Below are 25619 nucleotides of genomic sequence, written 5' to 3' on the forward strand. Positions count from 1 at the left end.
AAAACAAAGTTCAAACTGTCATGAATAGAAAAGCCACACAAATTTAACAAGGGATTAAGAAATGAGGAAGTTAAATTTCTTCTTCTCTTCCCAGACACATACTCATTCAACAAATACCTGAATCCAGATGCTAAGAAATTGCATTAAATCCCCACTTCTGGTTTCATTAATTGAGTTTCTAATAGTAAATCTGCCACAGAGGGCGACCAGCAGATCAAGAACAAAGGGCTGTGTGGCGGCCCACACCACATCCATCCTAGTGAGCAGATGCATGGTCCACAACCCTCAGCTCCTTTCTGAGCTCACCCTGTCCTCACACATTGCCAGGTGCATATCCCAATCTACTTCACTCCAGCTATCATGGTCTCCTTGCTTATCCTAGTAAGTTAGGTTCCCTCCTTTGGGTATTTCTTCTCACTGTTTCCTCTGCCTAGAACATACCCAAATACCTATTAGGCTAACCCTGTCACCTCTCTCAATGCTTCATTTAGATCTCTGACTCCCTGCTGTTTCCCAATATGATTTTCATATTGCTTTCACTAGTTGTCACCTGTCTCCCCTCCCTGCGACGTGAGCTCAGGGATGGCAGTGGTCGCTGTTTTGCTCTTTGGTGGGTCCCAAGCACCTGGAATAACATCAGGCACAGAGCAGGCCAAATGTTTGTTGAATGAATGTGTGCTCGCAGGTAAGACTGGATGAACTGTATTGTGTCTACTTCAACAATTCCTTCCTTGCTGTTTTTTGTTTTCCGTTTCTATAACCTAATTCAGACAAACATCTTACCTATACAATAAGTTTCTCTAGCTTGCTAACTGGTTTCCAAGGGGGTATTACAGCCTGACTCTACCAACAGTACTATATGATGCTTCCAAAAGCCCACTGATACTTGAGTAAATATGTACAAATGCCGCAGCATCTAATGACACCTTTTGAAACTTATAACCTTTCCATGTTACTAACCACACTTTAGCCTTCAAAAATTTAATATATTCCAAAATAGCTTAATTTTTAAATAAACATATTCTAGTCCCTGAAAACGTCACAAAGAAAATTAAACAGATAGTTTTAAAACTAAAATGAAAATGAAAGATTGAAGGATCTGCAACAAATATGACAAAGAACCTGGATCTAATTTATAAACATTGTATAAGAACAAGACCAATAAACAGAAAAAGGACATGATTCAAGAAACTGGAGTTCATTTCAATTCTTTCCTTTAAATGGCTAACTGGCAAATCAGCTCTCTGGAAACAATAATGTGAGTAGGAAGGATCAACTTTCTTGTCCTGCAAACCAGTAACTTAAAAAAAATGGGGAGATATTATTAAACTCCTATGATTTATGAAACTGGGGTACATGGGTAAGTGTGCATTTATATGTATTAGACAGCATAGCATAAGAGAACACTTGTACTAGAAGTAAGAGAATTTGGTTGTAAGAAACCTTTGCTACTATCTTATCAAGTAACGTTATATAAGGACAACTTTCTCTAGATCTTGTGCTCTTTATGAAGTATGCATCATTCATTCATGCATTCGTTTACCAAACATCAAGTGAATGCCCAGCACAGGCTAAAACAAAACTGGGTCCAGATTTACAACAGAGTGGAGACATAAAAGCAGTGATAAAAACAAATTATGGTTAAGATTTATGTAGCATTTTGGGGAGATCATAAAATACTGTTTATTTAACATTTCTAGTGACCTAGTAAGAGTTTATTATTATTACTACTTTATAGAAACAAGAATTACAGCAAAACTAATCAGGTATCTTACTCATTAATAAGCAGATGAGAATCCAATATCTAAAACTAAAACCCTAAATTGAGCTTTCTCTATCATAGTTATACGAGAAAATATAAAAGGGACATGGTCCACACTTGAGTTTATAAACTGATATAAGAATTGTGAATCATTCAGCAATATATACTTAGGCACTGTATGTTGGTAAAATGTTATCTATTGTTCAGAATATTTTCTAATAGAAGAAATAATTGCAAAGAATCCAAACATTTTAAAGAATTACTTTTTCAGATTAACAGCAAAATACCTGAATCTTAGACTCAAAACCAAAATAAAGGTTTGATTAGTTGGGAGAGGCAACCAAATGAGCTAAAATCATATTTCTGTATCTACCATACCTAGCACAAAAATACATCAGATAAATATTATGTCTCACGACTTAACACTGATACTGAAATAAGTTAAAATCAAATACATTCCAAGCAACTCTCATGCAGGTACTATGAGGATGAAATAAGCTTATAATCTGATACGAAGATTAAGGCAAATACTTTGTTAACATTAACACAAGGCCAAATAGAGTAAATTAGAGCTGTTGTCGCAGCAAAAGAGATACGAGACTGAAAAACAAGAAATAATATTTCAAGTTTCCTATCAGAATGGTAAATTTTGTTATTTTCTATGAAAATATTTTTAATACGCTATTAAGTTTCACTTACTTTGACACTTTCTGGTATAATGATACATTTCTTTTAGTTTAATGGAGCTTAAAATATAAATGTGAACTTAAATGCCAACAACATGCCCAGTTCCCACTTTCTGGAAGCTCAGGCGTTCTGCAGGAGAAAGGTGAACTTTTGTCAAAGTAGCCAACAGGCAGCAGCGGGCTGAACAGAGTGGGCTAAGGAGTCACAGATCTGGGGAACTAACGGGGCTCTCACCGCCCAGCTGTATGTGCAGGTGACTTTGTTCTACTGCACCTCATTTCCTTATCAGTGTAATAATGCCTTCTCCATAATCATTGCAAAAAATAAAACTATATAAAAGTTCCTATTAAACATCCAGCAAAATGATAGCAATTATTAGCAATGAAATAATGGTACTATGACAATCAAGGTAAGTAGAAAGAGATGGAAGATCCTTTAGATAGTATTCCCAACACTGTGAATATCTTTGCTAAAAATTAATAATTTAAAGCCTACAATAAGTTTCATATATGGTTCACAAGAGCTTTCAATAATGATACCAGCAGGAGTAACTATTATGTTCTGGTATGTGTGCAGCCCTACACCAAGGACTTTATAATATTATTTTTCTACACCTATAGGACTCTCTGGGTGGTTATCATTGTCTCTGATTCAACAGGAAACAGAGGCACTATGAGGCTGATTTACCCAGTTCCACACAGCTGGTAATAATCAGAGGATGCAATCCCAAACTAGATCTCATGACTTCAAAGGGTAACTGCCACAGCAGAGTCAAGCACGGAGCAATTTCTAAATTACACACTTTAGCTTTCTCCTAATCATTACCACTGAATTCATGAATGCGAATCCCCAGCAGAAGAGAAATGCACTGCCACTTAGGGAAACGTGTGACCACAGCACATTTCTCAGGAAGGTCCAAAACAAAACAAAAACACTTCTTGATCGGTTATGCAAATGAAAAGCTACCCACTATAAAGAAGATACATAAAATTAAGCTAAAACTTTCTATTTACACTGATTTTTATAAAAGACAATACAAAGTTAAAATGACCTGCAGTAAGTACTAATCACAAAAGAAATTATGAGAGAATGCTTATAAACATCACAAGAACTGGTAAAATAAAATCACTGAACCTACTCAGATAGAGAAAAGTTGTTGACTCCCCTGGTGAAGTAAAATCATAAGGCTTTTCAAGTTCAGTTGCAGGTACCTGAACATAGTCCTTCACGGTGTATGAGACTATTTTCTAGTTGATCTTCCTGCTTCTGGATCCTTTTACCTACTGTTCAGGAAGTGCAGAGTTCACTTTACTTCTAATCATCAGACAGCACTAAAGTACTGCAGCTTATCTAACTTGTTGACATCAAATATAAGCTATCAAGAACTTGATAATATCCATATCAAATTCTGCAAGCAGGGCCAAATGGCTTAAATAAGATACTACAGTGCTCACATTGCGAGTTTAATAAAGTAGGTTTTCACAGAGCTTAAATAAGATAAGTTTACTAATACTTTTTCCCCCTTAAAACAGTCCTTATCCCTCCTCATCCTAGCTTCTGGTCCCTTCCAACAAACTCACTTCAGCCTTAGTACTATCCTATTTTCAACCTCTTCCCAACTTTCAATTTGTCAAAAAAATACAAAGGGTTAAGTGCATCACAGAGTTTCAAGCAACTGGCAACTCTAAACAACATACTCTTCTTTTAAATTTAACTTTAGCATATAAAAGAAAGTACATCACCGGCCCCCCAACATGTGGACTTCAGAACTCCGCTAATGATACACTAAGGAGGAAAGAAACAAGTTTCAAGTGAGATAACGAAGCTGTCCTTGGGCACAGATGGAGAGAGAGAGAGAGAAATTATAACCAAAAAAAGTGCCAGCCTGCATCTTTTCATGGTATGCAAATAGGTTCAGGGACAAACTAACTTACTGAATGGTCTCTAAACTTTAGCAAGCGGAAAGAAAAATACTACAACCTATCTCTCAGGGTTAGGAATACTAAATTGATAATACTGTATAAAAAAGTACCTGGAATGCAGAAGTCACTTTAGGACTTCTGTTTAGTATTTCATAAACTACTAAATTAGCTGTTTCTTCTCAAAGATAGTCCAAGAAAATTTTGTTTCCTTAGCTTCCCTAACAATATTTCTACAATCCAATCCAATATTACCAAGTCCTCACATAGGAGTGAGATATATGGGTAGCAACCTCTAGGAGAGGAAACATCCCCTTTGATAGTAACTTGCTGAATGAATTACAAACCCCTCCTGGTTCAGAGGTATTCAAAGGAGGACTTGCATGCCTATGGAAAGAACCTCACAGGGAGATGAGCATATGGATCAGACCCATGGCAACAAAGGTCTGGGAAAAGTCTGCATAATGGGAACCAGCATCGTACATGGGTGTTCCATGAGAGGAGTACTTCTGGTCTGTGAAGACATTTGTTTTCCTGTGTGACCCTGTGAGTTTGGGGACTAGAGTAACTTTAAAAGACTCCTTTTAAAATAAGTAACTTTCTAGAAGCAGCAAATAAAAATATGAAAAAATGTTCAACATCACTGGTCATTTGAGGGATGCAAATGAAAACAACACTGAGATTCCACCTCAGCCCAGAAAGAATGGCTGCTATCATTTGTTGCTAATAACAAACGCTGGCAGGGGTGTGGGGAGAAAGGAACCCTTCTCCATTGTTGGTGGGAGTGCAGACTGGTGCAACCACTGTGGAAATCAGTATGGAGAAACCTCAAAGAACTAGGTCTGGAAGTCCCATTTGACTCAGCTATTCCCCTGCTGGGTATCTTCCCCAAAGAATTAAATGCATCATACCAGAGTGATATATGTGCAGCCATGTGTATAGAGGCACAGTTTGTAATAGCTAAATCTTGGAAACAGCCCAAGTGCACATCAACTAGTGACTGGGTAAAGAAGATGTGGGGTGTTTTTTTTTTTATATAAAATGGAGTACTACTCAGCCATAAACAAAGATAAACTAGAGACATTTAAACTAGGATGAGGGCCGAGGATTTAGCTCAGTGGTTCTGCTACCTGCCTCGCAAGCGCAAAGTCATGAGTTTGATCCCCAGTAACAAAATAAATAAACAAACAAACTAGGATGCACCTTGAGACCATACTCTTAAGTGAAATAAATAGGACACACGTGTAAATACCAAATTGTATCTCCGGTGTGAGAAACTGAAAGTGTAAATGAGGACCAAAATGTATAACAGACATTGTGAAATAGGAAGAAATTATTCAAAGGGGAGGGGGAATGGGGGGGGCGCAGGGGAAAGGAAAGAAGGGAAAGAAAAAAATGAAAAAAAGAAGAAAAAATGGAAACAAAGCCTATGTAAATAGGGAGAGGTGGAGGGGTTGAAGGGAGGGAAGGGGAATGGGAAAAAACAAGAACAAAGATAAATCATGTACAAGTACAAATTCCCAATAATGAATGTGATCATAATGTATACCTAAAATATACCAATAAACTTAATGAATATTAAAAAAGCAACTTTCATTTTCAACTCCTTTAGCCAATGATTATTTAAATCTAAATGGAAATAATGTCTCCATTATAAACTAAAGGCTACCAGGGCCGGGTATTTAGCTCAGTGGTTCCGCCGCCTGCCTCGCAAGCGTAAGGACCCGAGTTCGATCCCCAGTACCAAAAAAAAAAAACAAAAAACCTAAAGGCCACCATGTCACTGGTACTTGGAATAAAGCTATCCTCTGAAACTAAAATGCTATTAGCAATATTGTCCTTGGAGTTGAAAAATGCTTAGATTTTATATGGAAACTAATTTTAAATTAATTTGTTTCACCTCTAAAAGCAGACAATAAATAGTACTTGTATCTTCTAAGCAGCAACTGTATTATCTCAGTTAACTTTTATGTGTAATATATTGTGAATTTGCTGAAATACCATTTAAATGGGAACAACTATGATTACTGGAGTTTGCTTCTTTGTGCTCTCATCATGCATTTCCATCATAGCATCTGTAACAATCTATTACTCTTATTTATACTCAGGGCTTTTTTACCACTGTGGAATGAGTTCTTCAAATGCAAACCCCACATACTTACTTGCTGTGTATGTCTGGTATATAGCAGAGATATTAATGTCTGCTCATATGTGATATCAAATCAAATCAAATAATGACAAAGTACATTAAAAGTACAAGAAAGTACATTATCTGCCATGAAATAAATGCCAGATAAATATTATTTCTGTAATAGATGATAATGTCAACTGAATCAATTTTAACAATTCACAGAAGAGATCTTCAGTAATCAAGGTGAAAAGGCAGACTCTCTGATGGAAGACTTAAAATCTTATCCCTTCAACAACTCTAGCTCTGTGCTGTTCAGATGCATTAAGAGAATTTACCTCACATATATTCCCTTCAAGGATAAAATCGAACCTCAAGACACTAAGTCACTAAGTCACTTCATCACTTAGGCACTTAAGTGTCAGGACAATACGTTTGCTTCATACAATCAAAACTATTTCCAACGTTCCTCCCATTAGACCACCACCACCACCACCCGCAACACACACAGAGCAGCCTAAAATATGGGTTTTATTTCTATACTTCAACATACTGTGCTAAGAGTAAGAATAGAGAATTAAAAAGAACTAGCTACTTAACACATGTTTAAAAATTAAGTTTTGAAACCAGATTTGGACATTTGAGAACAAGAGAAAAGATATTCAATGTTAAACAGACCACACAGATGGGGCCACATCGGACCTGAAGTGGAATACTGTGCTCTCCCCAACCCCAGAAGAATAAGCAGGTCTGAACTAACTATAGGGATAAACCAGTGGTAGTGCAGCCTAGGTGTGATCAAATGGACAATGCAGCATCCCTAGGAAAGACAGGCAGTGGAAAAGCAAACTGCGAGTCCTAGAGACACAGAGCTTAGGGAAGTGCTGCAAAGGAGGTATGAAAAGAGCCCGGTGACTTATGAGATACGGGGTCAAAGGAAAGGGAATGAAACTGAGTCTTATCTTCAGGAAAGTGTTCCTTTTAAAAGGATTTTAATCCATTAGAGGAGTATCTTATTACACCATTCTTTCCACATGTAATTAAATACCATCTCTTCTTTTACTCTCAATTTCACTACTTGTCCTTTTTTATTCCTGGACACATAAACCTTATGGAAAAAGAGGACAACAAGGCAAAAAATAGAATTAAAGTTCCAATTCTACTTAGAAGAGGACCTTCCCCTTGCAGTGCAATATCGTGCTCTATAATAGGCACAACACTGACAAAACTCTGGCACACTCTCCCAAACTACGATATTATCTGCATTTTTTTTTTTAAAAAAAGCATTTTCTTTTTTCCTAAGCCAGCTAGGGATTGGTTCATATTCAACAACTGATTTTTTCCATTACTGTAATATTTTAAGTAAGAGTATTAGATAGTCTCCTTCTCAAAAGTAGTTAACTTACAGACATATATCTAAATGACAAAAAAAGTCCAGTTAGGGATTTAATTTTGTACTACATGAAAAAAAATTAAGTATTATTCCCCACAGTTCCCAAAGAGCAATAAAATAGGTAATAATCCTGGCTTTTAGAAAATATCAGTCTGAATAATTTAATTTCAAAGTCTTCTAGAATCATCATTTGGGAAAAAAGTAATGCAAATATTAAAATGAGAAACTATAATTCCCTATTCATTCCATCTGGTGCTGGCTTAGTCTGCAAACACATAAGAAGCAGTCCAACGAGAGGCACCAAAACCATAGCTGCAACCAGGAAAGAAAAGCACTCACACTCTGTGGCACCACGGAGGGCACTGCATATCCCCGGACCCTGCATGTCACAGACCAGCTTCAAATGTGCTCAGGCAAAGCCTTGGCAAGGGGAGTGCACCACTCCTGGGTCCCACCCTGCAGGTAAGTCGCTAGAAGTAAATAGACGACCCAGAACTGAAAACTCATAGTACGACATTCCCTTTTCTGGCACACAAAATACTGACTGATGTCCTCTACATCAGTAGCATGCAGTAGTGTGTTAGAGTTACAAGTAGAATTAACATTTTTCTCCAGGTGTAACTGTTTTTGTGTGTGTGTGTGTGTGTGTCTGTCTTGGTACTGGGGATCGAACTTGGGAACTTGCGCTTACGAGGCATGGGGTGGTACCACTGAGCTAGATCCCTGGCCCCAAGGTTTAATTGTTTTTAAAAACAGCATGTAAGCAGTGACTTTCCTCTTTAATCCACACTACAGTACTATTTGCTTTGCACAATTAATGCTTCAGAGGCAAGGAGATGATTAAGTAATGGCCTAAGACAAAGGTTAGGAATCATGATTTAAAGGAAAAATAGAGGAAAGGCGAAAGGCAAATCAAACTACAAAGAATTTATAATGGAACTGAGAAAGTTAAATACTTAGTACTTTCCTGTTTTAAGAGTCCCTCTGGGGCTGGGGATTTAGCTCAGTAGTTCCACCTCCTGCCTGGCAAGTTCAAGGACCTGAGTTCGATCCCTGGTACCAGAAAAGCAAACAAACAAAACAAAACAAAGAGTCCCTCTGAAACACAAAAAAATTAGCTGACAAAAAAGAAAAGAAGCGGGGGAGGGCAGTGGAGCAGAGAGAATCCTTTAACCTTCAAAAGGAGATTTAATGTGCAGTTAGGGAAAGTTGGCAGTCACTAAAGAGACAGCTGGCATCTCTGGAGGGTATCTGAACAAATTAGTATCTTGGGAGGTTCCAGTAGAAACTTTCACTTCTCAGAGTAAATCTTTGCAAATGCACAAAATAATAAAGTCAGTCAAAAATGTAACAATCTTTTACTTTAAAAATGAAAGGTAACATATATATCTAATGATTACTGAGTTTTCCTTCATTTGAAAGACAAAAGAAACTGAATGTACAACTTTTTTGTAAGTTAATCTGCTTACAAGTTTGAATATTTCCTGTAAAAGACAAACAACATAAACTAAAGTTTATGGAACACCACAGAATACTGTTAGTGTTGGTTTTGAAACTTGGTTTGGTTATACGGCTGTCTGGACGTAACCTAATGGCCCAGGAATTCTCGCCCATCTCAAAATCATTTTGAAAAAGGAACAATTTCTTGAGGCAGTCAAAACTTTCCCTGGTTCAAAAATGAAAGTAAATTAAAATTTCCATATACAAAATACAAAATTTCTCATCAGAAAGTGTTACTAGTCCTATGGCCCTAAAAATCCTCACATTAGAATATAAAATAAAGAGCCACTGACATCAACACAGTGGTACCTCAGTATGTGTCGTTCATCGGCTCCAGGAAGCATAAGGAGTTCCCAAAACGACCAGGAAGCGCTCCATTCATTCGGCTGGGAGGGTAGTGAGTCAGGAGAAATCCTCACTGACAAACTAGCTTGCACTGCAGGTACTAGGACAAAATTTCATGAAAATAAAATGTGTCCTGCCAAATTCAAAGCAGTGAACACCAAGGTAAGGCTGTAAAACAAGACAGGCTTATGGGACAACCTATGGGCTTCAGGGATGTGCAAATCACTGATTTAGACAGTATCGAGGTCCACAGAAGACAGACAGACAGACAGACAGACAGATAGATTGATTTTAGCATCTTGACTGAGACGAGGGTACTATTAATAATTATGCTTGGACCATTCCAGGCAAATCAAGACCTAGCATTATCCTACCTATTCTCTTTGAATATTGACATATTTCTAAAAGTATCTAATAATGTAGTAAAATTTTCAGTTACAGCTAAAAAATGAGGAACAGTAATAACAATCCAGCCAAGGGAAATAAAGAGAAAGTAAGGTTAAAAAAAGAAGCCAGAGAAAGACTGGATTAAAAAAAAATTATGCATTGATCTAGCTTCAATTTTTCTAGTATATAGTAATGCAGTAATTTTTGTTACAAGCTCATTAGTTGAACATTTTTAACTAAAACATTTTATAAAATATCTACTATATTGAAGGTACAAAGGCAAATTAGTAATGTACAAATAACTTATAAAACTGGCTCCTACATTAAGACCTTAAAAATACATCAAGATTGAAGAAATTGATTTACAGTAAATGCATGTAATTCCCTCACTAAAATCAAAAGATAGATGCAAACAAAATCATAATAATGGCAAACGACTAAATTTACCCTCTGTCTCTTGGGACAATTACGCAGAACTGCTTGGTTGATTTTTCTACCATACCATTAACATTAACACATCTCCAGTGGACAAATACCACTACTAACAAAATCAGCATTCTCAAAAGACTTCTACTGTTTCTACTTACTTTCTTATGTTAAGATATGTGAACTGTATTTCCAAAATACCATGCTTCTCTCACGGAGTCCTATAGCCCACCTGATTAATCTCCTGGAGAACTTTTAAAAGTGAACATGTCCTAGTCCCACTCAAGACTTTCTGTCATTTATTTGGTATCCTATACAGCGCTTCATATCATTCAAAGAGCTGTATCTTTCTCCCTCAACAAATATTTCCTACTCTTAACCTCTGTTGTTCACCAGAATTCATTCTTCAATTTTGGAAACATGAACTCAGCATACCAAACATCTAGCAGGTTGGGAGTTATATTATTCCCCCTATATCATTTGGAGGTTTTATATCATTATTGTGTCATATAAGTATTTGAGACACTATCCATCATTTAAGTATTTGAGATACTATCCTTATCAAATTATGCAACAGATAAAAAGTTATAATGCAGGCTGACCTACAAGATCATCTTATATGTTATAGTAATTGAATGATATAAAGCACTATACAGGATACCAAATAAATGACAGAAATTATAACTGCTAAGACATTAAGAAAATACCTCACAGGAGACATAACAAAGACCCACCCCTGGCAACAATGTGCTGTTATTTGTGGCTGAGATCTCTGGAATTTCCCCATTACTTTCAAATGGTATCACTCACTGTACCTCCTGAGGAGTCAATTTTCTAAGCAACTTGAATAAATGAACACTTGGCAAAACCACGCTGGAAATAAATCAGGATAAGGGCCTAAATGGCCTTTAAAACCCTAAGCCAACTATTACAAATAAAGAAAAACCAGAATTATCATGATCTGACTTTTCCCTTTTTTTTCTAAAACATGACCTTTAAATTTCTGACTTTTCCTAAGTATCCTTCTCTGTATTTCATACCATTTTTTCCTTAAAATTACCGTAACCTGGGTAAGGGGATTAAAATAAAATTTTACAAAAGGAAGCAAGTTGTATTATGCACATGTACCCACACCCTAAGATGACTGTAAAATACATATACTGCAAATAAGGACTAATAAAAAAACAAAAATAAATTTAAAAATTAAATTACCATATCCATGGGATTTATTTCATGAGTAATGGCTGGAAAAAGGGTTATTTCTTGAGAAATTACTCTATTCCTCTGACTTCATCTTTCCTAGGGAAGACTTCTGGTTATCATGTAAGAGAGGAAGAATGACTTATTTTCTGGTGAGTCTAAAAGGAACTGAGCAGGCCCTAAAATATAAGCTCTAAATCTTCAGTACCTACACAGGATCCAGCACATAGAATTCAATAAACAAACCTTCAAAGATTTCTTTCAGATTTGCATTCTGTGACTCACTCTTCCCACTTCTATGTGTTTTATTTTTTTTGTTTTTTGGTACCAGGGATTGAACTTGGGACCTTGTGCTTGCAAAGCAGGCGGCAGAGCCATTGAGCTAAATCCCCAGCCCCTGCTTGTCAGGTAAAAGCCCTAAGACCAAGACCAGACCAGGCCACAACAAGCCTTTATTAGGGGAACAGATCTGCCCTGCCCGGCTGTCTCTAAACAAAGGAGAGACAAAAGCAGTATGGCCAGGACAGCAAGTGCCTTTTATAGGGGCTTGTAGGAGCTAAGGTGGGGTTGAGTGAGGTAGTGGCTAGGGACTGAAGGAGCCTGTGATGTCACTAGCTGCTAGGAGGACAGCAAGTATTAGGTTACTCTTTTGGTGGGAGTAGGGGCCTGTTGGAAAGAAAGTAGCTATTATATACAGCAGTCACCCTAAATTGGAGGAAAATCTATCACTGCTTCTGTGTAATAAACGTATTTTAAATCTATCTCTTTAGGCAGCCACCCTGGGGACACACTGAAGTGTGATTCAGGGTGCCCACCTTGCAAATTTCTTACTCTGTTCAGGTGACTTGGAATGTTCCTTAAATACACTGGTGGGAGGTCTAGTTTTGGGGGAAAATAGTAGAAAGTCTGATGACCAAGAGCAAGATGCAGTCTCCAACCAGCTTTCCTCATAATAAAGCTGCTACTTTGACTTGTAATAGACTAAATTTTATATTTCTATATTTCAATTAGTTCCAAATTCAGGAGGGTTCACAGGGAGGACCACTAACCTCTAAGAGCCAACAAACATATGTGCCTCAGAAATACATCTGATTAGGCAAGGCTTGGTGGCACATGTTTATAATCCAAGCTACTCAGGACAATGAGGCCAAAGGATCACAAATTTAAGGCCAGCATGGACAACTTAGAGAGTCTGTCTCAAAATAAAAAGGGCCAGGGATGTAGCTCAGTGGTAGGGTGCCCCTGGGTTCAATCCTAGGTACTGAAAAACAGAGGAAAAAAGACAATACATCAGATTAGAAAAACACAACTGAATATCATTTTTTTGAAACAAGTATTTAGTGAGGCCTACCTTGCCTGAGGCACTAAATTCAAAGTGGGAGAATTTAAATACAAACCACAATCCCTTGGCTTTAGCAGCCCATAATCTGGTAGAAGACGACAATCACATGCAGAGAGAATTGTGACTGCAGTAACAGCATGAAATATTCTGTTGTTATGGGATAAGAATAGGAGACAGAGAATCCAAGGAAGGCAAACATTTAACAGATGATCAACAGAAGAAGTAAAAGACAACTGGAGAAATGGGAAAAATGCCATAAAAGAATAGTGTTAAAACAAAGGAGACTACTTCAAATCTTGTACTTTACAAAAAGACCAATTACATGAATAAAAGAGCTAGGGACTTTCAAACATGCTCTGTGAAGCTTGGCATGGTAGAACAGGCTTGTAATCCCAGCACTCTGTGAGGCTGAGAAAGAGAATTCAGAATTGGACAACAGATGGGGCAACTCTGGGAGACTCCATTTTGAAATTAAAAAATGAAAAAGGGCTAGGAATGTAGCTCGGTGAGAAGGTCCTGGGTTCAATCTCCAGCCCCCCCATCCTGTAACTCCAGGTAGGAGGAAACAGCAGAAAAAATATTGAGAGCATTTTGAAATGTGCAAGAAAACATGATTTTTTTCAGTAATTTAAAATGTTAAGATGTGCTAAATATTTTGGCCAAACGTGTGACAGTCAACTGCAGAATACCTAGATTGAAAAATCACTGTCAGCTCTACATATAATGTGGGAAAAAAAGAAACCGATTTCATAGTTTATAAGATTGCAGGTTCTTTCACTTTTGGAAGATCTAATTTTTTTAATTCTTTATATATTCTACATAGTCCTGAGGAATAGCTGGCAAATAAATTTTCCTCATTCTGGAGGTTGTCTCATCACTCTATTATTTGTTTCCTTTGCTGTACAGAGGTTCTTCAATTTGACATTGGGTGCATATAGCCAAGTGAAATAAATCAGAAAGAGGCTAAATATCACATGGTTTCTCTTATATGGGAAACCCAAATTATAAATAATTTAAAGAACAAAATAAAAGACAACAGGAAACAAGGAGACAGACTGTGGAGAGGGAAGGGGGATCTGGGAATGGGGGGAGGTAGAAAATGGGAGGGGTCAAGATGCCACATGTGAATGCACCAATAACCCACAATGAATATATTCAGTGTGTATCACAAACATGTACTAATAAATTTTTTAAAATTATTTTCTTGTTTAAAAAAATGATTATGAAATGTCCTTGTAAGAATCTACTAATTACTTTATCAGTACTTTAATCAGTTTCTAGTAAGAGAAAAGTCTTCTAGCTAAAATAAAACTTAAGGTTATCATCTGTTATTTAAGTAAATGTTTGCTATGGTTTGTATCTTGATGTTTCCTCAAAGCCTCATGCACTCAAGAGGTGGGCCTTGGGGAAGATGACTGGGTTATGGGGGAGCTATGGCGGCTTGGAGTTGGAGCCTGGTCAGAAGAGGCCGGTCACTCTGGGTGTGACCCAGAAGGGCATATGTCCCTTCCTAGCTCTTCCCCGGACCCTTTCTGTTTCCTGGCCATGATGACATGAGTAGCTTTCCTCTGCCATTCTGTCTGTTCCTGGAAGCTGGCCAGCTAGAGACTGAAACCTCTACAAAATGTGAACCAAAATAAACCTTTCCTTCTTCAAGTTGGCATCAGGTATTGTGTGTCAGCCGGGAGAAAAGTGACTGAGACAATGTTGAAAGATAAGATAATTGACCAGGATGAAGAAATGGCATAAAGTTGCATAAAATAAATATCTGAAGAAAAAAAACCTTACAATGTCTGCAGAAACCCCACATTTCATTTGGCATTTGATGCTAAGCGTATGATAAAAAGCAGATTTCTTCCACCAGACTCAAGATTGGGCACAGGTCTTATTCAAAATAATAGATACGGTAACACAGAAGAGTTCTTCCAAGACAGACAAAGAACACTTTATTGCATGACTAGTCAACTAATCTAAATACATGCAAGGTGTCAGAAATATAAGATTGTACAGCTTCAAGAAGTTGCCAAAATGCACAGAAATATAAAATTTTTTAAAATTCTAGTTTTCAAATTTTTTTTCTTTGTCAATAGGCAATTTTAAGATTATGGTTGCAGAATTATTGTCAGTAACATTTGGGAAATCAAGACAAACAGGAAATTCTCCAAAAAAAAAACCAAAAAAACTAGAATTCATAAGGCTTACATGGTTTTGTAACTGCACATTTGAATCCGTTCCTTAACCTGTTCCCATGTAGTTTCAGAAGGGTAGGGCTGTTCTTATTCTTTTGTATGCTCACTTTTTTTGTTTTTGTTTTCTTCTGACTAGTCAATTTCTAATTAGGGGAGAGATAAAAAGTGAGGATATAAAGTACAAATCAGTAAAGTCAACCTCAATCCTTAATGAAATTATGTAATAAATTAACCAATTCTCTGTGAGAACACAATCTAGTTTCTAAGAAAATGTCTTACTAAAATCTTTCTCACTTTGTGTATGAATATATGTATAACCAACCACCTTGTAACTAAGTACTGCAATATAATCTTGCTGTCTCTGCTCACTTCTGTATCTAAAACATATCAACATCAAGTAATCACCTAATGTAACAGTATTAGCTTTTCATGTGTATTTTTCAATGAAGAATATAAGAAACCTGCCAGGGACAGTTCTCAAGTGTGGGAAAGTTAACTTTAATCATCTTTTAGTCATTACCACAAAGCTCTCAATTGAGCCTTTTTGCTTAACACTTCTATAATTCGGATTTACAGCATGTAGGCAATATTCTGAATGTCACATTATATACATAAAAAAAGAAAGGCACTAGCAAACAAGTGTACATGAATAGGAAGGACAGTCTTCTGCTCCTGCTGTTCTCTCTTCATCTAACTTACCTCCCAGCCTCAGCCCAGCATTATTTTTCGAGAAGTTATCCTTGATAACCACATGAAGCTGGCCTAGGGCACTCTTCTCTGGCACCACCATCATCTAATGAATCAGTCAACTGATCATTCTCAGAGGCCAATAAACTCCTCAAGGGCAATTTTAAAAGACTTCAGAGTAAAAGATTTTGAAAGAGTAAAGATCCAGAAATATCTAAACTTCTAAACATTTTTCCTTTCTGCGAAAGAAAAATGAAGCCTTGAAAATGTAGAGTCCTCTTTGACATATTAAAAGATCTTTTTAAAAAAGTTTTCATCAGCTGTAGTAAAAACAGACAAATCCAAATTCTAAACTCCAAAATTTTTAAGTGTCAACACTGTCGATCAATTTCAGATTTTTGAGCATTTCAGATTTTGAGACTGAAGGTGCTCAACTAGCAAAGCATATGCAAATACTCTGAAATCTGAAAAAGTGAAATCTGAAACATTTCTGGTCATAAGCATTTTGGGGGCGACACTCAAACATCCCTTAAAGAACACCACGCATAAAAGGGGGAAGAGGAGCAGGCCTACTCTGTGATGCCTTCACAAACAGGAAATAAGTAGTCAAACCACTGACAGTTTCCGCAGAGCTTCCAAACAAGATCAACTATTACTTCTTGTCAAGACTCAAACTAAAAGTAAACATTCAGTATTATGCAAGGTACTATGGTGGGTATAAAAAAGCTATAAAAATATTACTTAACAAGAACTTATATATTTGAAAGAGTGAAAGACCTACACATAAATACTACTAGTAAAATATAAGAGAAGTGACAAGTTACATTATGAATAGATGTCTTGAAACTTATCTTGAGTATGCAAAATTGAGCTTAGCCAAGCATGAACATTCATTAGTGCATTAGCATGGATCATTTCTTAGTGATCAGAAGAAAAGATTTTTGCAAACTGCACTGGTTAGTAAAACTTTCTCATTTTAAGAGATCTGAGTTCTGAACTAACCTCAGAAGAACAGGAGCAAAATGAACAGAGGGAACAAGGGCTTCCTAAAGGGTAAGGAAAACAAAGAATGTTCTAGAGTAGTAACATGACTAGCCTCTTTAGCTTTGGTTCCTAGAAGAAAAAACAAAATGCCAAAAAGGTATATTTATAATAGTCATACAAAAATAGCTATACATACACTTCTCTCACCTCAGAATTTTAGAAAATCATGTACACGTGGTAATGTGAACAACAGAAAATGTGTGAATGGAGTAGGAACATGAAGAAAATAAAGGAGATATGAGATTAGTGTCAAAGGATTAAAAAACACTTGGTGTGTGCCAGGGATTTAGCTCAGTGGTTCTACCGCCTGCCTCACAAGCGCAATGTCCTGGTTTGATCCCCGATACCTAAATAAATAAATAAATAAATAAAATACTTGGTGTGAACTGGGCATGGTGATATACGCCTGTAATCCCAGCACTGGGGAGGTGGAGACAGGAGGATCACAAGTTTGAGGCCAGCCTGGGATACACAGTGAGTTCAAGGCCAGCCTGAACAACATAGTGAGACCCTCTCTCAAAAAACCAAAAAATTAATTACTTAATTAATTTGGTGAAAAATTTTAAGATTATCATGTTAATAGCTGTGAAGGAAAATGCAGAGTCAAGGATAATGTATAGAGATATTCTGATTAAAATCTGGTTTAAGACAACTGTAACAAAACAGCATTTAATATATTTAAACCAGCATAAAAAGTAAATTTTTAAAAATACAAGCAGATTTTCAAATTTCTCTTAAGATAGCTTTTATCAATTTATTTGGATACTTATTAATGTTATTTTTGTGGACATAAAATCACTAACAGCTATGTAGAAATGATTCCTATGGCATGGAAAGTTAATAATCATACTTTCATTACAGCCTCTATACTGGTTCATAGTTTTCATGAAACAACTTAATAGACATACTTTTTATGACCTAAGAAGAGTTATCTGAACAGCAGCTCTCAGCAAGATACAGTTATATTAAAGCATCAGGAACTTAGAACACAAATGTCAAAATTGCCAATCTATGAGCTACAGATTTTAAATGTTTAATTACTCAAAGAAACTTAATAAATTATCAATGCCAATTTCAAAATCTATTTCATCCATCTCCACTTTGCTACCACTTCTTTGTAAGTCAAAGCTGCTTCCTAACAAAAGCCCTTTAGATTGACAGTTTGGTAAAAAGGGAATTCGTCTGTGATATACCGATAATAAAGGTTAAGTCAGACACTATGACTCAGTTATCTAACACCAGTTCTCATTTCTTCCCATCTTTTACAATTTGACACTTCCCTCTGCATTAACTTGTCATGCAAGTGAAAAAATCTACTTAAGTTCTTGGTAAATAAAACACTTTATAGTAAAATCAGATGAATCCCTGAAGTTCAAACCTATACTCACAATAACAACTTTTTCTTATTCTTTTTGAGAAGTCATCTGTCTGAATGTGGCATTTCCAATTTGTCAAATTACTAATAAATAAAAACTCTGACATTTCCCCAAATGTCTTTAAAAGGCAGTGAAGTTTATATAAGGCAAAATGAAAATATTAGAAGAAATATGAACACATATATTGAAAATATAAGATTATTAATGTCAGTGATTACAGAATTTATCAGATAGTTTATTCAGAGGATACCTACAAAAACCAAAATACTTATTTTTTTAAATATACGTGATTAATAAATAACTTGTTTAGGTTCATACAGACACATACTATAAAAAGGGAAATCAGTTGTACCTGAAGGACCCTAGTTAGCAAAACAGACTCCATATTGCTGCTGGAGGACCCACCTGCCTGCCCTTTAGATGAACTTAGAAGGAGGAAGCTTAGAAACCTCCTCCCCTTACAAAGTCTCTTTAGAAACAACAATTAATCAACTTGTTTTACAAATGTTCTAACGGCAGGACGTTCTGCTTCCGTACCTTTCGCTTGCTTTACTAGTTCTATCCCATAGAGGGGGGCCTAGAAACTGCTGGCCTCAAAGGTGTATAAAACATGTTTGTCTCCCCCCAGTAGGGGGCGGGGGGCTCGAGTCCGAGTCCGATGCTCGGCTCGGGTCTTGGCCAGTAATAAACTCCTGTGTGGATTTAATATCGGTCTCTGGTTGGTTCTTTCTCCCTGGGTGTAACAATACCCTGGCAAAATAAAGATCTCCCCAGTTTATTTATGCTTTACAGGCTGATCTTCAGAGATGAACCTGGGCACAATATCTACATTTTCAAACTTATTCCCCAATAAAAACATAAAAGTCTTTACAGTAAAACCTGTGAATACTCACAGCTCTGCAATTAAGCCTCAAACTTTCTCATTCTAATGTAATGCTCAAACTACTCTTTGTAGAATAGCTTTATCTTTTTTTTTAAGTGGCATATATAAAAGCGGTAAAGTATGCATTTAGTAGTGGTATGAATTCCAATTACAAAAACTTCAGGAGGCAAAATCTGTTATAAAACAGAAAGTTCAACAATTTCAGACAGCACTTCTACAAATGAGTTGATAAAGAAAACAAGAAACAGAGTGAACTTAATAGTTTCCAACAAAATGTTGAAATAGTAGGACAAAGAGTCATTTAAAAACAAGTATAGTTATATTCCCAGAAAACCACAGCAATGAGTTAAGAGTCAGAAAAAAGGGAGAAATCTGAGTTGTCAGGCTTAAGTACAGCACATCAATCTGTCATAACAAAGTGGTCTATCAGTCAGGAATAACTGGAGGATTAAAGGCAGAAGTTAAAGGTAGATTTTTTATTTATTTATTTATTTATTTTTTCCGGTACCAGGGATCAAACTCAGGACCTTGCACTTGCGAGGGAGGCATGGTACTACTGAGCTAAATCCCCAGCCCCCTAAAAGTTGATTTTTTAAAAGCAATAAACAAGGGTTGTGGGTTGAACTTTGTTCCCTAAAGACATACATAAGTCCAAACCTAGTACATAAAATTATAATCTTATTTGCAATAGGGTTTTTGTACACGGTAATAAAGTTAAAATGAGGTCATGCTGAACTGAGGGTGTAAGTCTTTGATTCAACTCAACTCAGTTCACTTCAACTCAACTCAACCCAACCCAATCCAATCCTTATAAGGAAAAGAAAAATGTGGAATGGTATAGAAAGAAGGCTATGTGAAGACAAAGGAAGAGACTTGCTGCCAAATCAGTCAAGGAATTCCAAGTACTGCCAGCAAATGCCAGACACTACTGAGACAAGGAAATTCTCCCTAGAGCCTGTAGGTGGAACACGGCCCACTCCAACCTTGATTTAGGATTTCTGGACTCCCAAACTATAAGAGAAAAATAACTCAAGGAAATGAATGTAAGTAAGATTTCATATAATGATGTCCAGACCAGTAAATTCACTTTAAGTAAAAACAAACCTGTTTCACTTCCATGGAATGAACTGTATCACACCTCCCTACGTTAAATACTAAACTCCTAACTCTAGGTGCCACAGAATGTGACTAAATTTGGAGATAAGGTCTTTGGAAAGGTAATCAAGTTAGGATGAGGTCACTGGGACAGGCCCTAATCCCATAGTAGCAAACCTACTGCAGCCAGCTGCTTGTTATCACTGAAAACTCTGAAAGGTTTGCCATCACTGCCTTAATCTAATATGATTAGTAACCTTAAAATAAGGGAAATTACAGGCAAGCCTTTCAAAACCTTGATTTTGTTCCTCTAGCTCCCAGAATTATTTGTTATCTGTTGTTTAAGTATCTTCTAGGCCCAATAAATGTCTGTTGTTTAAACCATTTGGCTTTGAGTACTTTTTACAATACTAGCACACTACAACATAACATAATAATTCCAAGTGTTCTACAGAGGCACAAATTCTCAATTTCATAGATAAAATGCAAAATGGAAGATCAGAACCCTTCTGGGTCCTACATGACTTCACAGCCTAATCTATAGCCAGAATCCCTGCTTTTATCTATCCTTCCCATCTATCAGTCTCATTCTTTCTGAATACATCCAATAAATGTTTCAGTGTTCACTATATTCTAGATTTTATCTTACTTAATTCTCAGAATAATCCTGTAGGGTAAGTACTGTCTTTTATGAATAAGGAAGTGAAAGTAATTTGGACAGGTTATAATAGAACTAGAAGTGATTACAGAGTTAAGAGCCTGTGCTCTTAACATTTTATATACCATACTACTTGCCTGCCTGAGATCAGACTTTTAAAAAAGGAAGAAAAAATTTGAATTGTCTAATTTGGTAACTGAAGCAACACAGTCAAAATACTTGCAGCTGCCAAAAAGTTATACAATTATTACAGCGGTACAAAAATCAAATCAAATGGTAGAGAATGCCAAAGAGACAACCTATCTGACAATCTGTCATATTTTCCTATTATAGGTTACTGTGAGCTTTAAAGGGCCCTGAAATGGAATGTCTGACTCTGTCTGTTCCATTGTGGAGTGACTTCACAAGATACTGCTGTACTCCCAGCATACCTGTCCATGAACAAAAGGAAAAGGAAGCACGCACCGCACCTCTTCGGAAAAGGAGACAACTGCACCATTTTACACTCAGTCAGATGGCCACTGCCATCTAGGGTCTAGAGCGTCTTACAACTTCCCCACCCAAGGTGCACTATGAATTTCAGCTTACAACACCAAAACACTCTGGCAAGAGTGTCCCCAAACAAACAAGGAAAATAATGGAAGTGTTTCTATAAACCTTTCACAGAACTCTAGCAGCAAGTCCATCCTTAAGCAAGCTCCAGTTTTGAAGTTTACAGCCCATTTTTTATTTTATAGTAAGGTAACAATCCTATGCTTTGTTAGAATTTGAGCATACAGAGGAAAAATCCACTTAATTCTCCTCTACCACAAACAAAAAACGCTTGTAATGCAATTACAGTAATCTGATACTAGATGCTTTCCAGTATTTAAAATTTAAAATATACAATATAAATTTTTAAATCCAGGAATAAAAATGTCTCTTTTACAATTAAGAGGCTTAAAAAGACCTGAAATTTCAGAACCTTTCATTTTAAGTGTGAGTCCTATTGAACCAAAATCTACAGGCAAAAATCTAAGGTGGTAAAGCGAGGAACTTATACTTGTATTAACTGCTCAGGTAAGTCTTGTTTATTTAAACATAAAGATGAAATCTTTCCATATTCTAAACAAAAGTAAATTTTACAGTTAATTAAGTCTAAAAAATTATGTCAATAAAGCTATTTTTTAAAAAAGAATGTTTCCCTACATATATAGTGACTTCAATATGCATCTATTACCAAAGTCACAGTTTAAAACCCCACTGCTGTCTTTTTCAAAGTCCACAAGGAAAACCTGAATTTTAAAAGAAACAACCACAACTAACAAGACAGAAGTAGTTTTCTACAGTGCTTTAGCTGAGGTTTACAAAAAAAAGAACTAACAAATACAGTGCCTACTTAAATGAATGAAGGCATTACCACTTAGGAAAACAACCCTCAAATTAAAAGATAAACCTGCCACTAACATGAGCATAAAGAATCTATCATGGGCAACATCTAGGCTCTTTCTCAGTTAATAGGTTGGTTTGGGTTACCTTTAATTAAAAGTCCTCTGGATATTTCACAAGTAAATTTGAACAGCTTTACAGTTCTCCTACTATTTAAATCTTTAAAAATTTCACTTCCTCGTTAGTTACAGAGTAACAAACGTGTTAAATATGTGGGAGTGTTTGTAACTTCTAAAATTATTTTTAGAAGAAATATATTTAATATTCCAACAGCACCGCTTCTTATAGATTCCACAACACCCATGACATCGCTGCCATATGTTAAAAGATTTTTCATTTGAATTGAGATGATTATATTTTCTAAGAGTAACTGAATTATATTTTGAATTATATTTATATTATTAATTATATTTTGAAGAGTAACTGAAGAAAAAGGTAGCAGCACTCTATATAAGTACAATATCTATTTTAAATAATTTCTCTAATGTTGGACGATCGCAAAATATAACAGGATTTGTCAGGCAGGCTTAGCAAAAAACTATTAATTAAACCTCCAGGTTCAGCGTTTGATATAGTCTCCCAAAACTTCCAAATAAAACACAGAAACTCTAGAAACATTTTATATTCACTCCGTACCTGAGTCTGGGTAACACCATGTCAAAAGCCTAAGACTTCCCTTGAACTTTCACCTATTTGCTTATCGCAAACACATAGTGGTCACAGTACACACAAAGGACTGGTTTTTATGTTAAAACTCTTAAGACAAACTGTTTTTAGTCAGTAATTTTAAAGAAACCATAAACCAAAATCTGAGGCTATGGTGAGATTCCCCTGTATGACTACATTACCTCAAGGGCAAATGGTTATTTCTACTGATACATGGAATACAAGAAAACAAACATTTTCTGCGGCTTTATATGCAAATAAAGACTTTGGAAAGCTTTATATGTTTATGGCACTCATTTTATTACCCCAACTACAAAAATAGTTTATTTTTGAAAATGAAATGGACAAACAGAAAACTATCTCACCTACGCAAAAACAGTACTCAGAAGTGTTCACTCGGACAGGCTGATTTACAGTGTAGTTTAAATAAAACTACTAGGAATGTTAAATCAACTGCCATTTTGCCAAAATCCCAACAGCTAAACTACACTTAATTACATTCAACCTTCCCTAATATTCTTGGAACCAATGTACAAAGGGCTATTAGAATTTTTAACCTCTAATCAACATGTTGCTGTACCCTATCAGAATAGGGTCACCAAAAAACAGCAGCAAAACTTCTATGTTGCCGAAAAGAAAGAAGAGAGCCTATTTACTGTGTTATGACAAGCAAACAAGAAACGAAGGGACTGGGAGGGAAAGGGGAACAGTATTAGCACCTTAAGAGGAAAAAATCTTACTGGAAATTCCCAGGAGTTCACCAATGCTCTCTTACGCCAGCTTGTTTTTTAAGCGCCACTGTTCTTTGAATTAAGCAAGTCCTTAGTAACTTTACATAAGCTTTGTATCTGCTGCCAGCAACCCATCCTGTTCCTTCACAAATACACATTATAATTGGATTCAAACAACACAGCAATGAGGTGCTAAATGACAGCGTGCTTCTATGATTTATTTAGAGGTTACATATGTGAAGCTGCCCTATGTCTACTTGCAAACTGCACAATCAACAGTTTACATCCTCCCACCTGAATGTAATGTGATGATCTCTTCCTCCATCTCTAGAAGCAGAGATAGGACAAGTAAGGATATTAAGTACAGGCCAGTATGTAACACAGCTAAAACACAACAATTCTCTTTACATCCAAAGATTTTTAAACACTTTTCCCTAACACTTACAAATTTTCTTTTGTGTCCTAACATCAGATCAGAACAAGACTGCCCACTTTTTCCTTTATTATAAACAGACCATCATTTGAGTCATGCACATCTCTTGCCATGCAAACATCTGTTGCAATTGGTATTTGTTTTGAAACTGTCCGGCCTGCTCACTCTGTGGCTCTTTTGCCTCGTTCCATCTTTAAATTCACACGTTCCGGGAGGATCTGCCTTCAGCCTCTTTACAACCAATCCTTCAGTAGTTCCACACGCTGTTAGCCCTACAAATGAACCTTAACAACGTCTTTAAGGCACTGTACACTCATTTTATCTCAAGGCCCCAAAACGCTCCTCCTCCAAAAGTCCCAGTATGGAATCAGAGCAATTCACTCATGATTAAGCCAGAAACCCAAAAGGGAATCTTAACTCCCTCAACCTTTCATTTAGTTAATCCTATTAATTGTACTTCCTCCACAGTGTTCATAATTGTCCATTGCAATCCATCCCAGTACCACCAAATCCAAACCCTACGCCGTGGACTATTACACTTTCATAACCTCTGCACTGCTTTCCCTCCAACCATGCTTCTGTTTTCCCAGCAGCCTGTGCTTCTCTTTATTAATATTCATCATGCTGGCTAGATGAATGAGTCCCTAAAAGAAACGAAACAAGAAAACAAGTACAAGAATATCTGTGATTCCAAAAGCTTATTGACTATTACAGTTCAGATATAAAATGTCCTGCAAAAGTCTGATGTATACAGAGCTGAGGCTTTTGGAAAGTGACTGGACTATAGGGGCAACGTTCTCATCAGTGGATTAATCCCGAGGAGTTCATAGCTGAATGTGCTCTTAGGAGGTGGGGCTTTGCTGGAAGAGAAGGGTCACTGAGGGTGTGAGCTGGAAAGGCACATTCTTTTTGTTCATAGCTCCTCCTGTCTTGCTCTGCTTCCTCCATCCACCAAGACTTTCCTTTCGCCATGCTGTTTCCGCCTTGGACCCTGCTGAATGTGGCAACCATAAACTGAACCCACTCAAAACCCATCAAACTATTAGCCAAAATAAGCCTTTCCTCCTTTAAGTTGTGAGTCAGGTACAAAGGGATGCAAAGCTGATTAATACACTAACACTGCCTATGACTGAAATGGCTGCAAGGAGAGATTATAAAATCTCCAGCACTGGAATTCATCAGAGCAAAACAGGTCAGACATGATTAGTTAAATGGCTTTGTTTTTTGCCTCTAGATTACTGAGCTTTTGATTCTAAAACACCACATAGGTCCTATCTGCTTTTTACAAATCGTCAACATTAGTTCTGTAATGAAATCAAATGGACAAAATAATCAATTCA

At 36.6% G+C, this 25619-nt stretch overlaps 1 protein-coding gene across 5 annotated transcripts in view; it reads right to left on the reverse strand.

The window, feature by feature from the left end:
* Efr3a (EFR3 homolog A) overlaps positions 1 to 25619 on the reverse strand; it is an 88815-nt gene that overhangs the window by 53555 nt on the left and 9641 nt on the right. Inside the window, exon 1 of one of the 5 annotated variants that reach the window (XM_087187752.1) lies at positions 3588 to 3726. The exons of the other annotated variants lie outside the window; for them this stretch is intronic. The gene's annotated coding sequence lies outside the window, so the exon portion shown is untranslated. Of the gene's footprint in view, positions 1 to 3587; positions 3727 to 25619 lie in introns of those variants that run through there. 5 annotated transcript variants of the gene reach the window in all.

This window comes from Heterocephalus glaber, unplaced genomic scaffold, assembly GCF_053883595.1.
Source record: "Heterocephalus glaber isolate CG9 unplaced genomic scaffold, H.glaber_assembly_v1.0 deba00000281, whole genome shotgun sequence".
NCBI lineage: Eukaryota > Metazoa > Chordata > Mammalia > Rodentia > Bathyergidae > Heterocephalus > Heterocephalus glaber.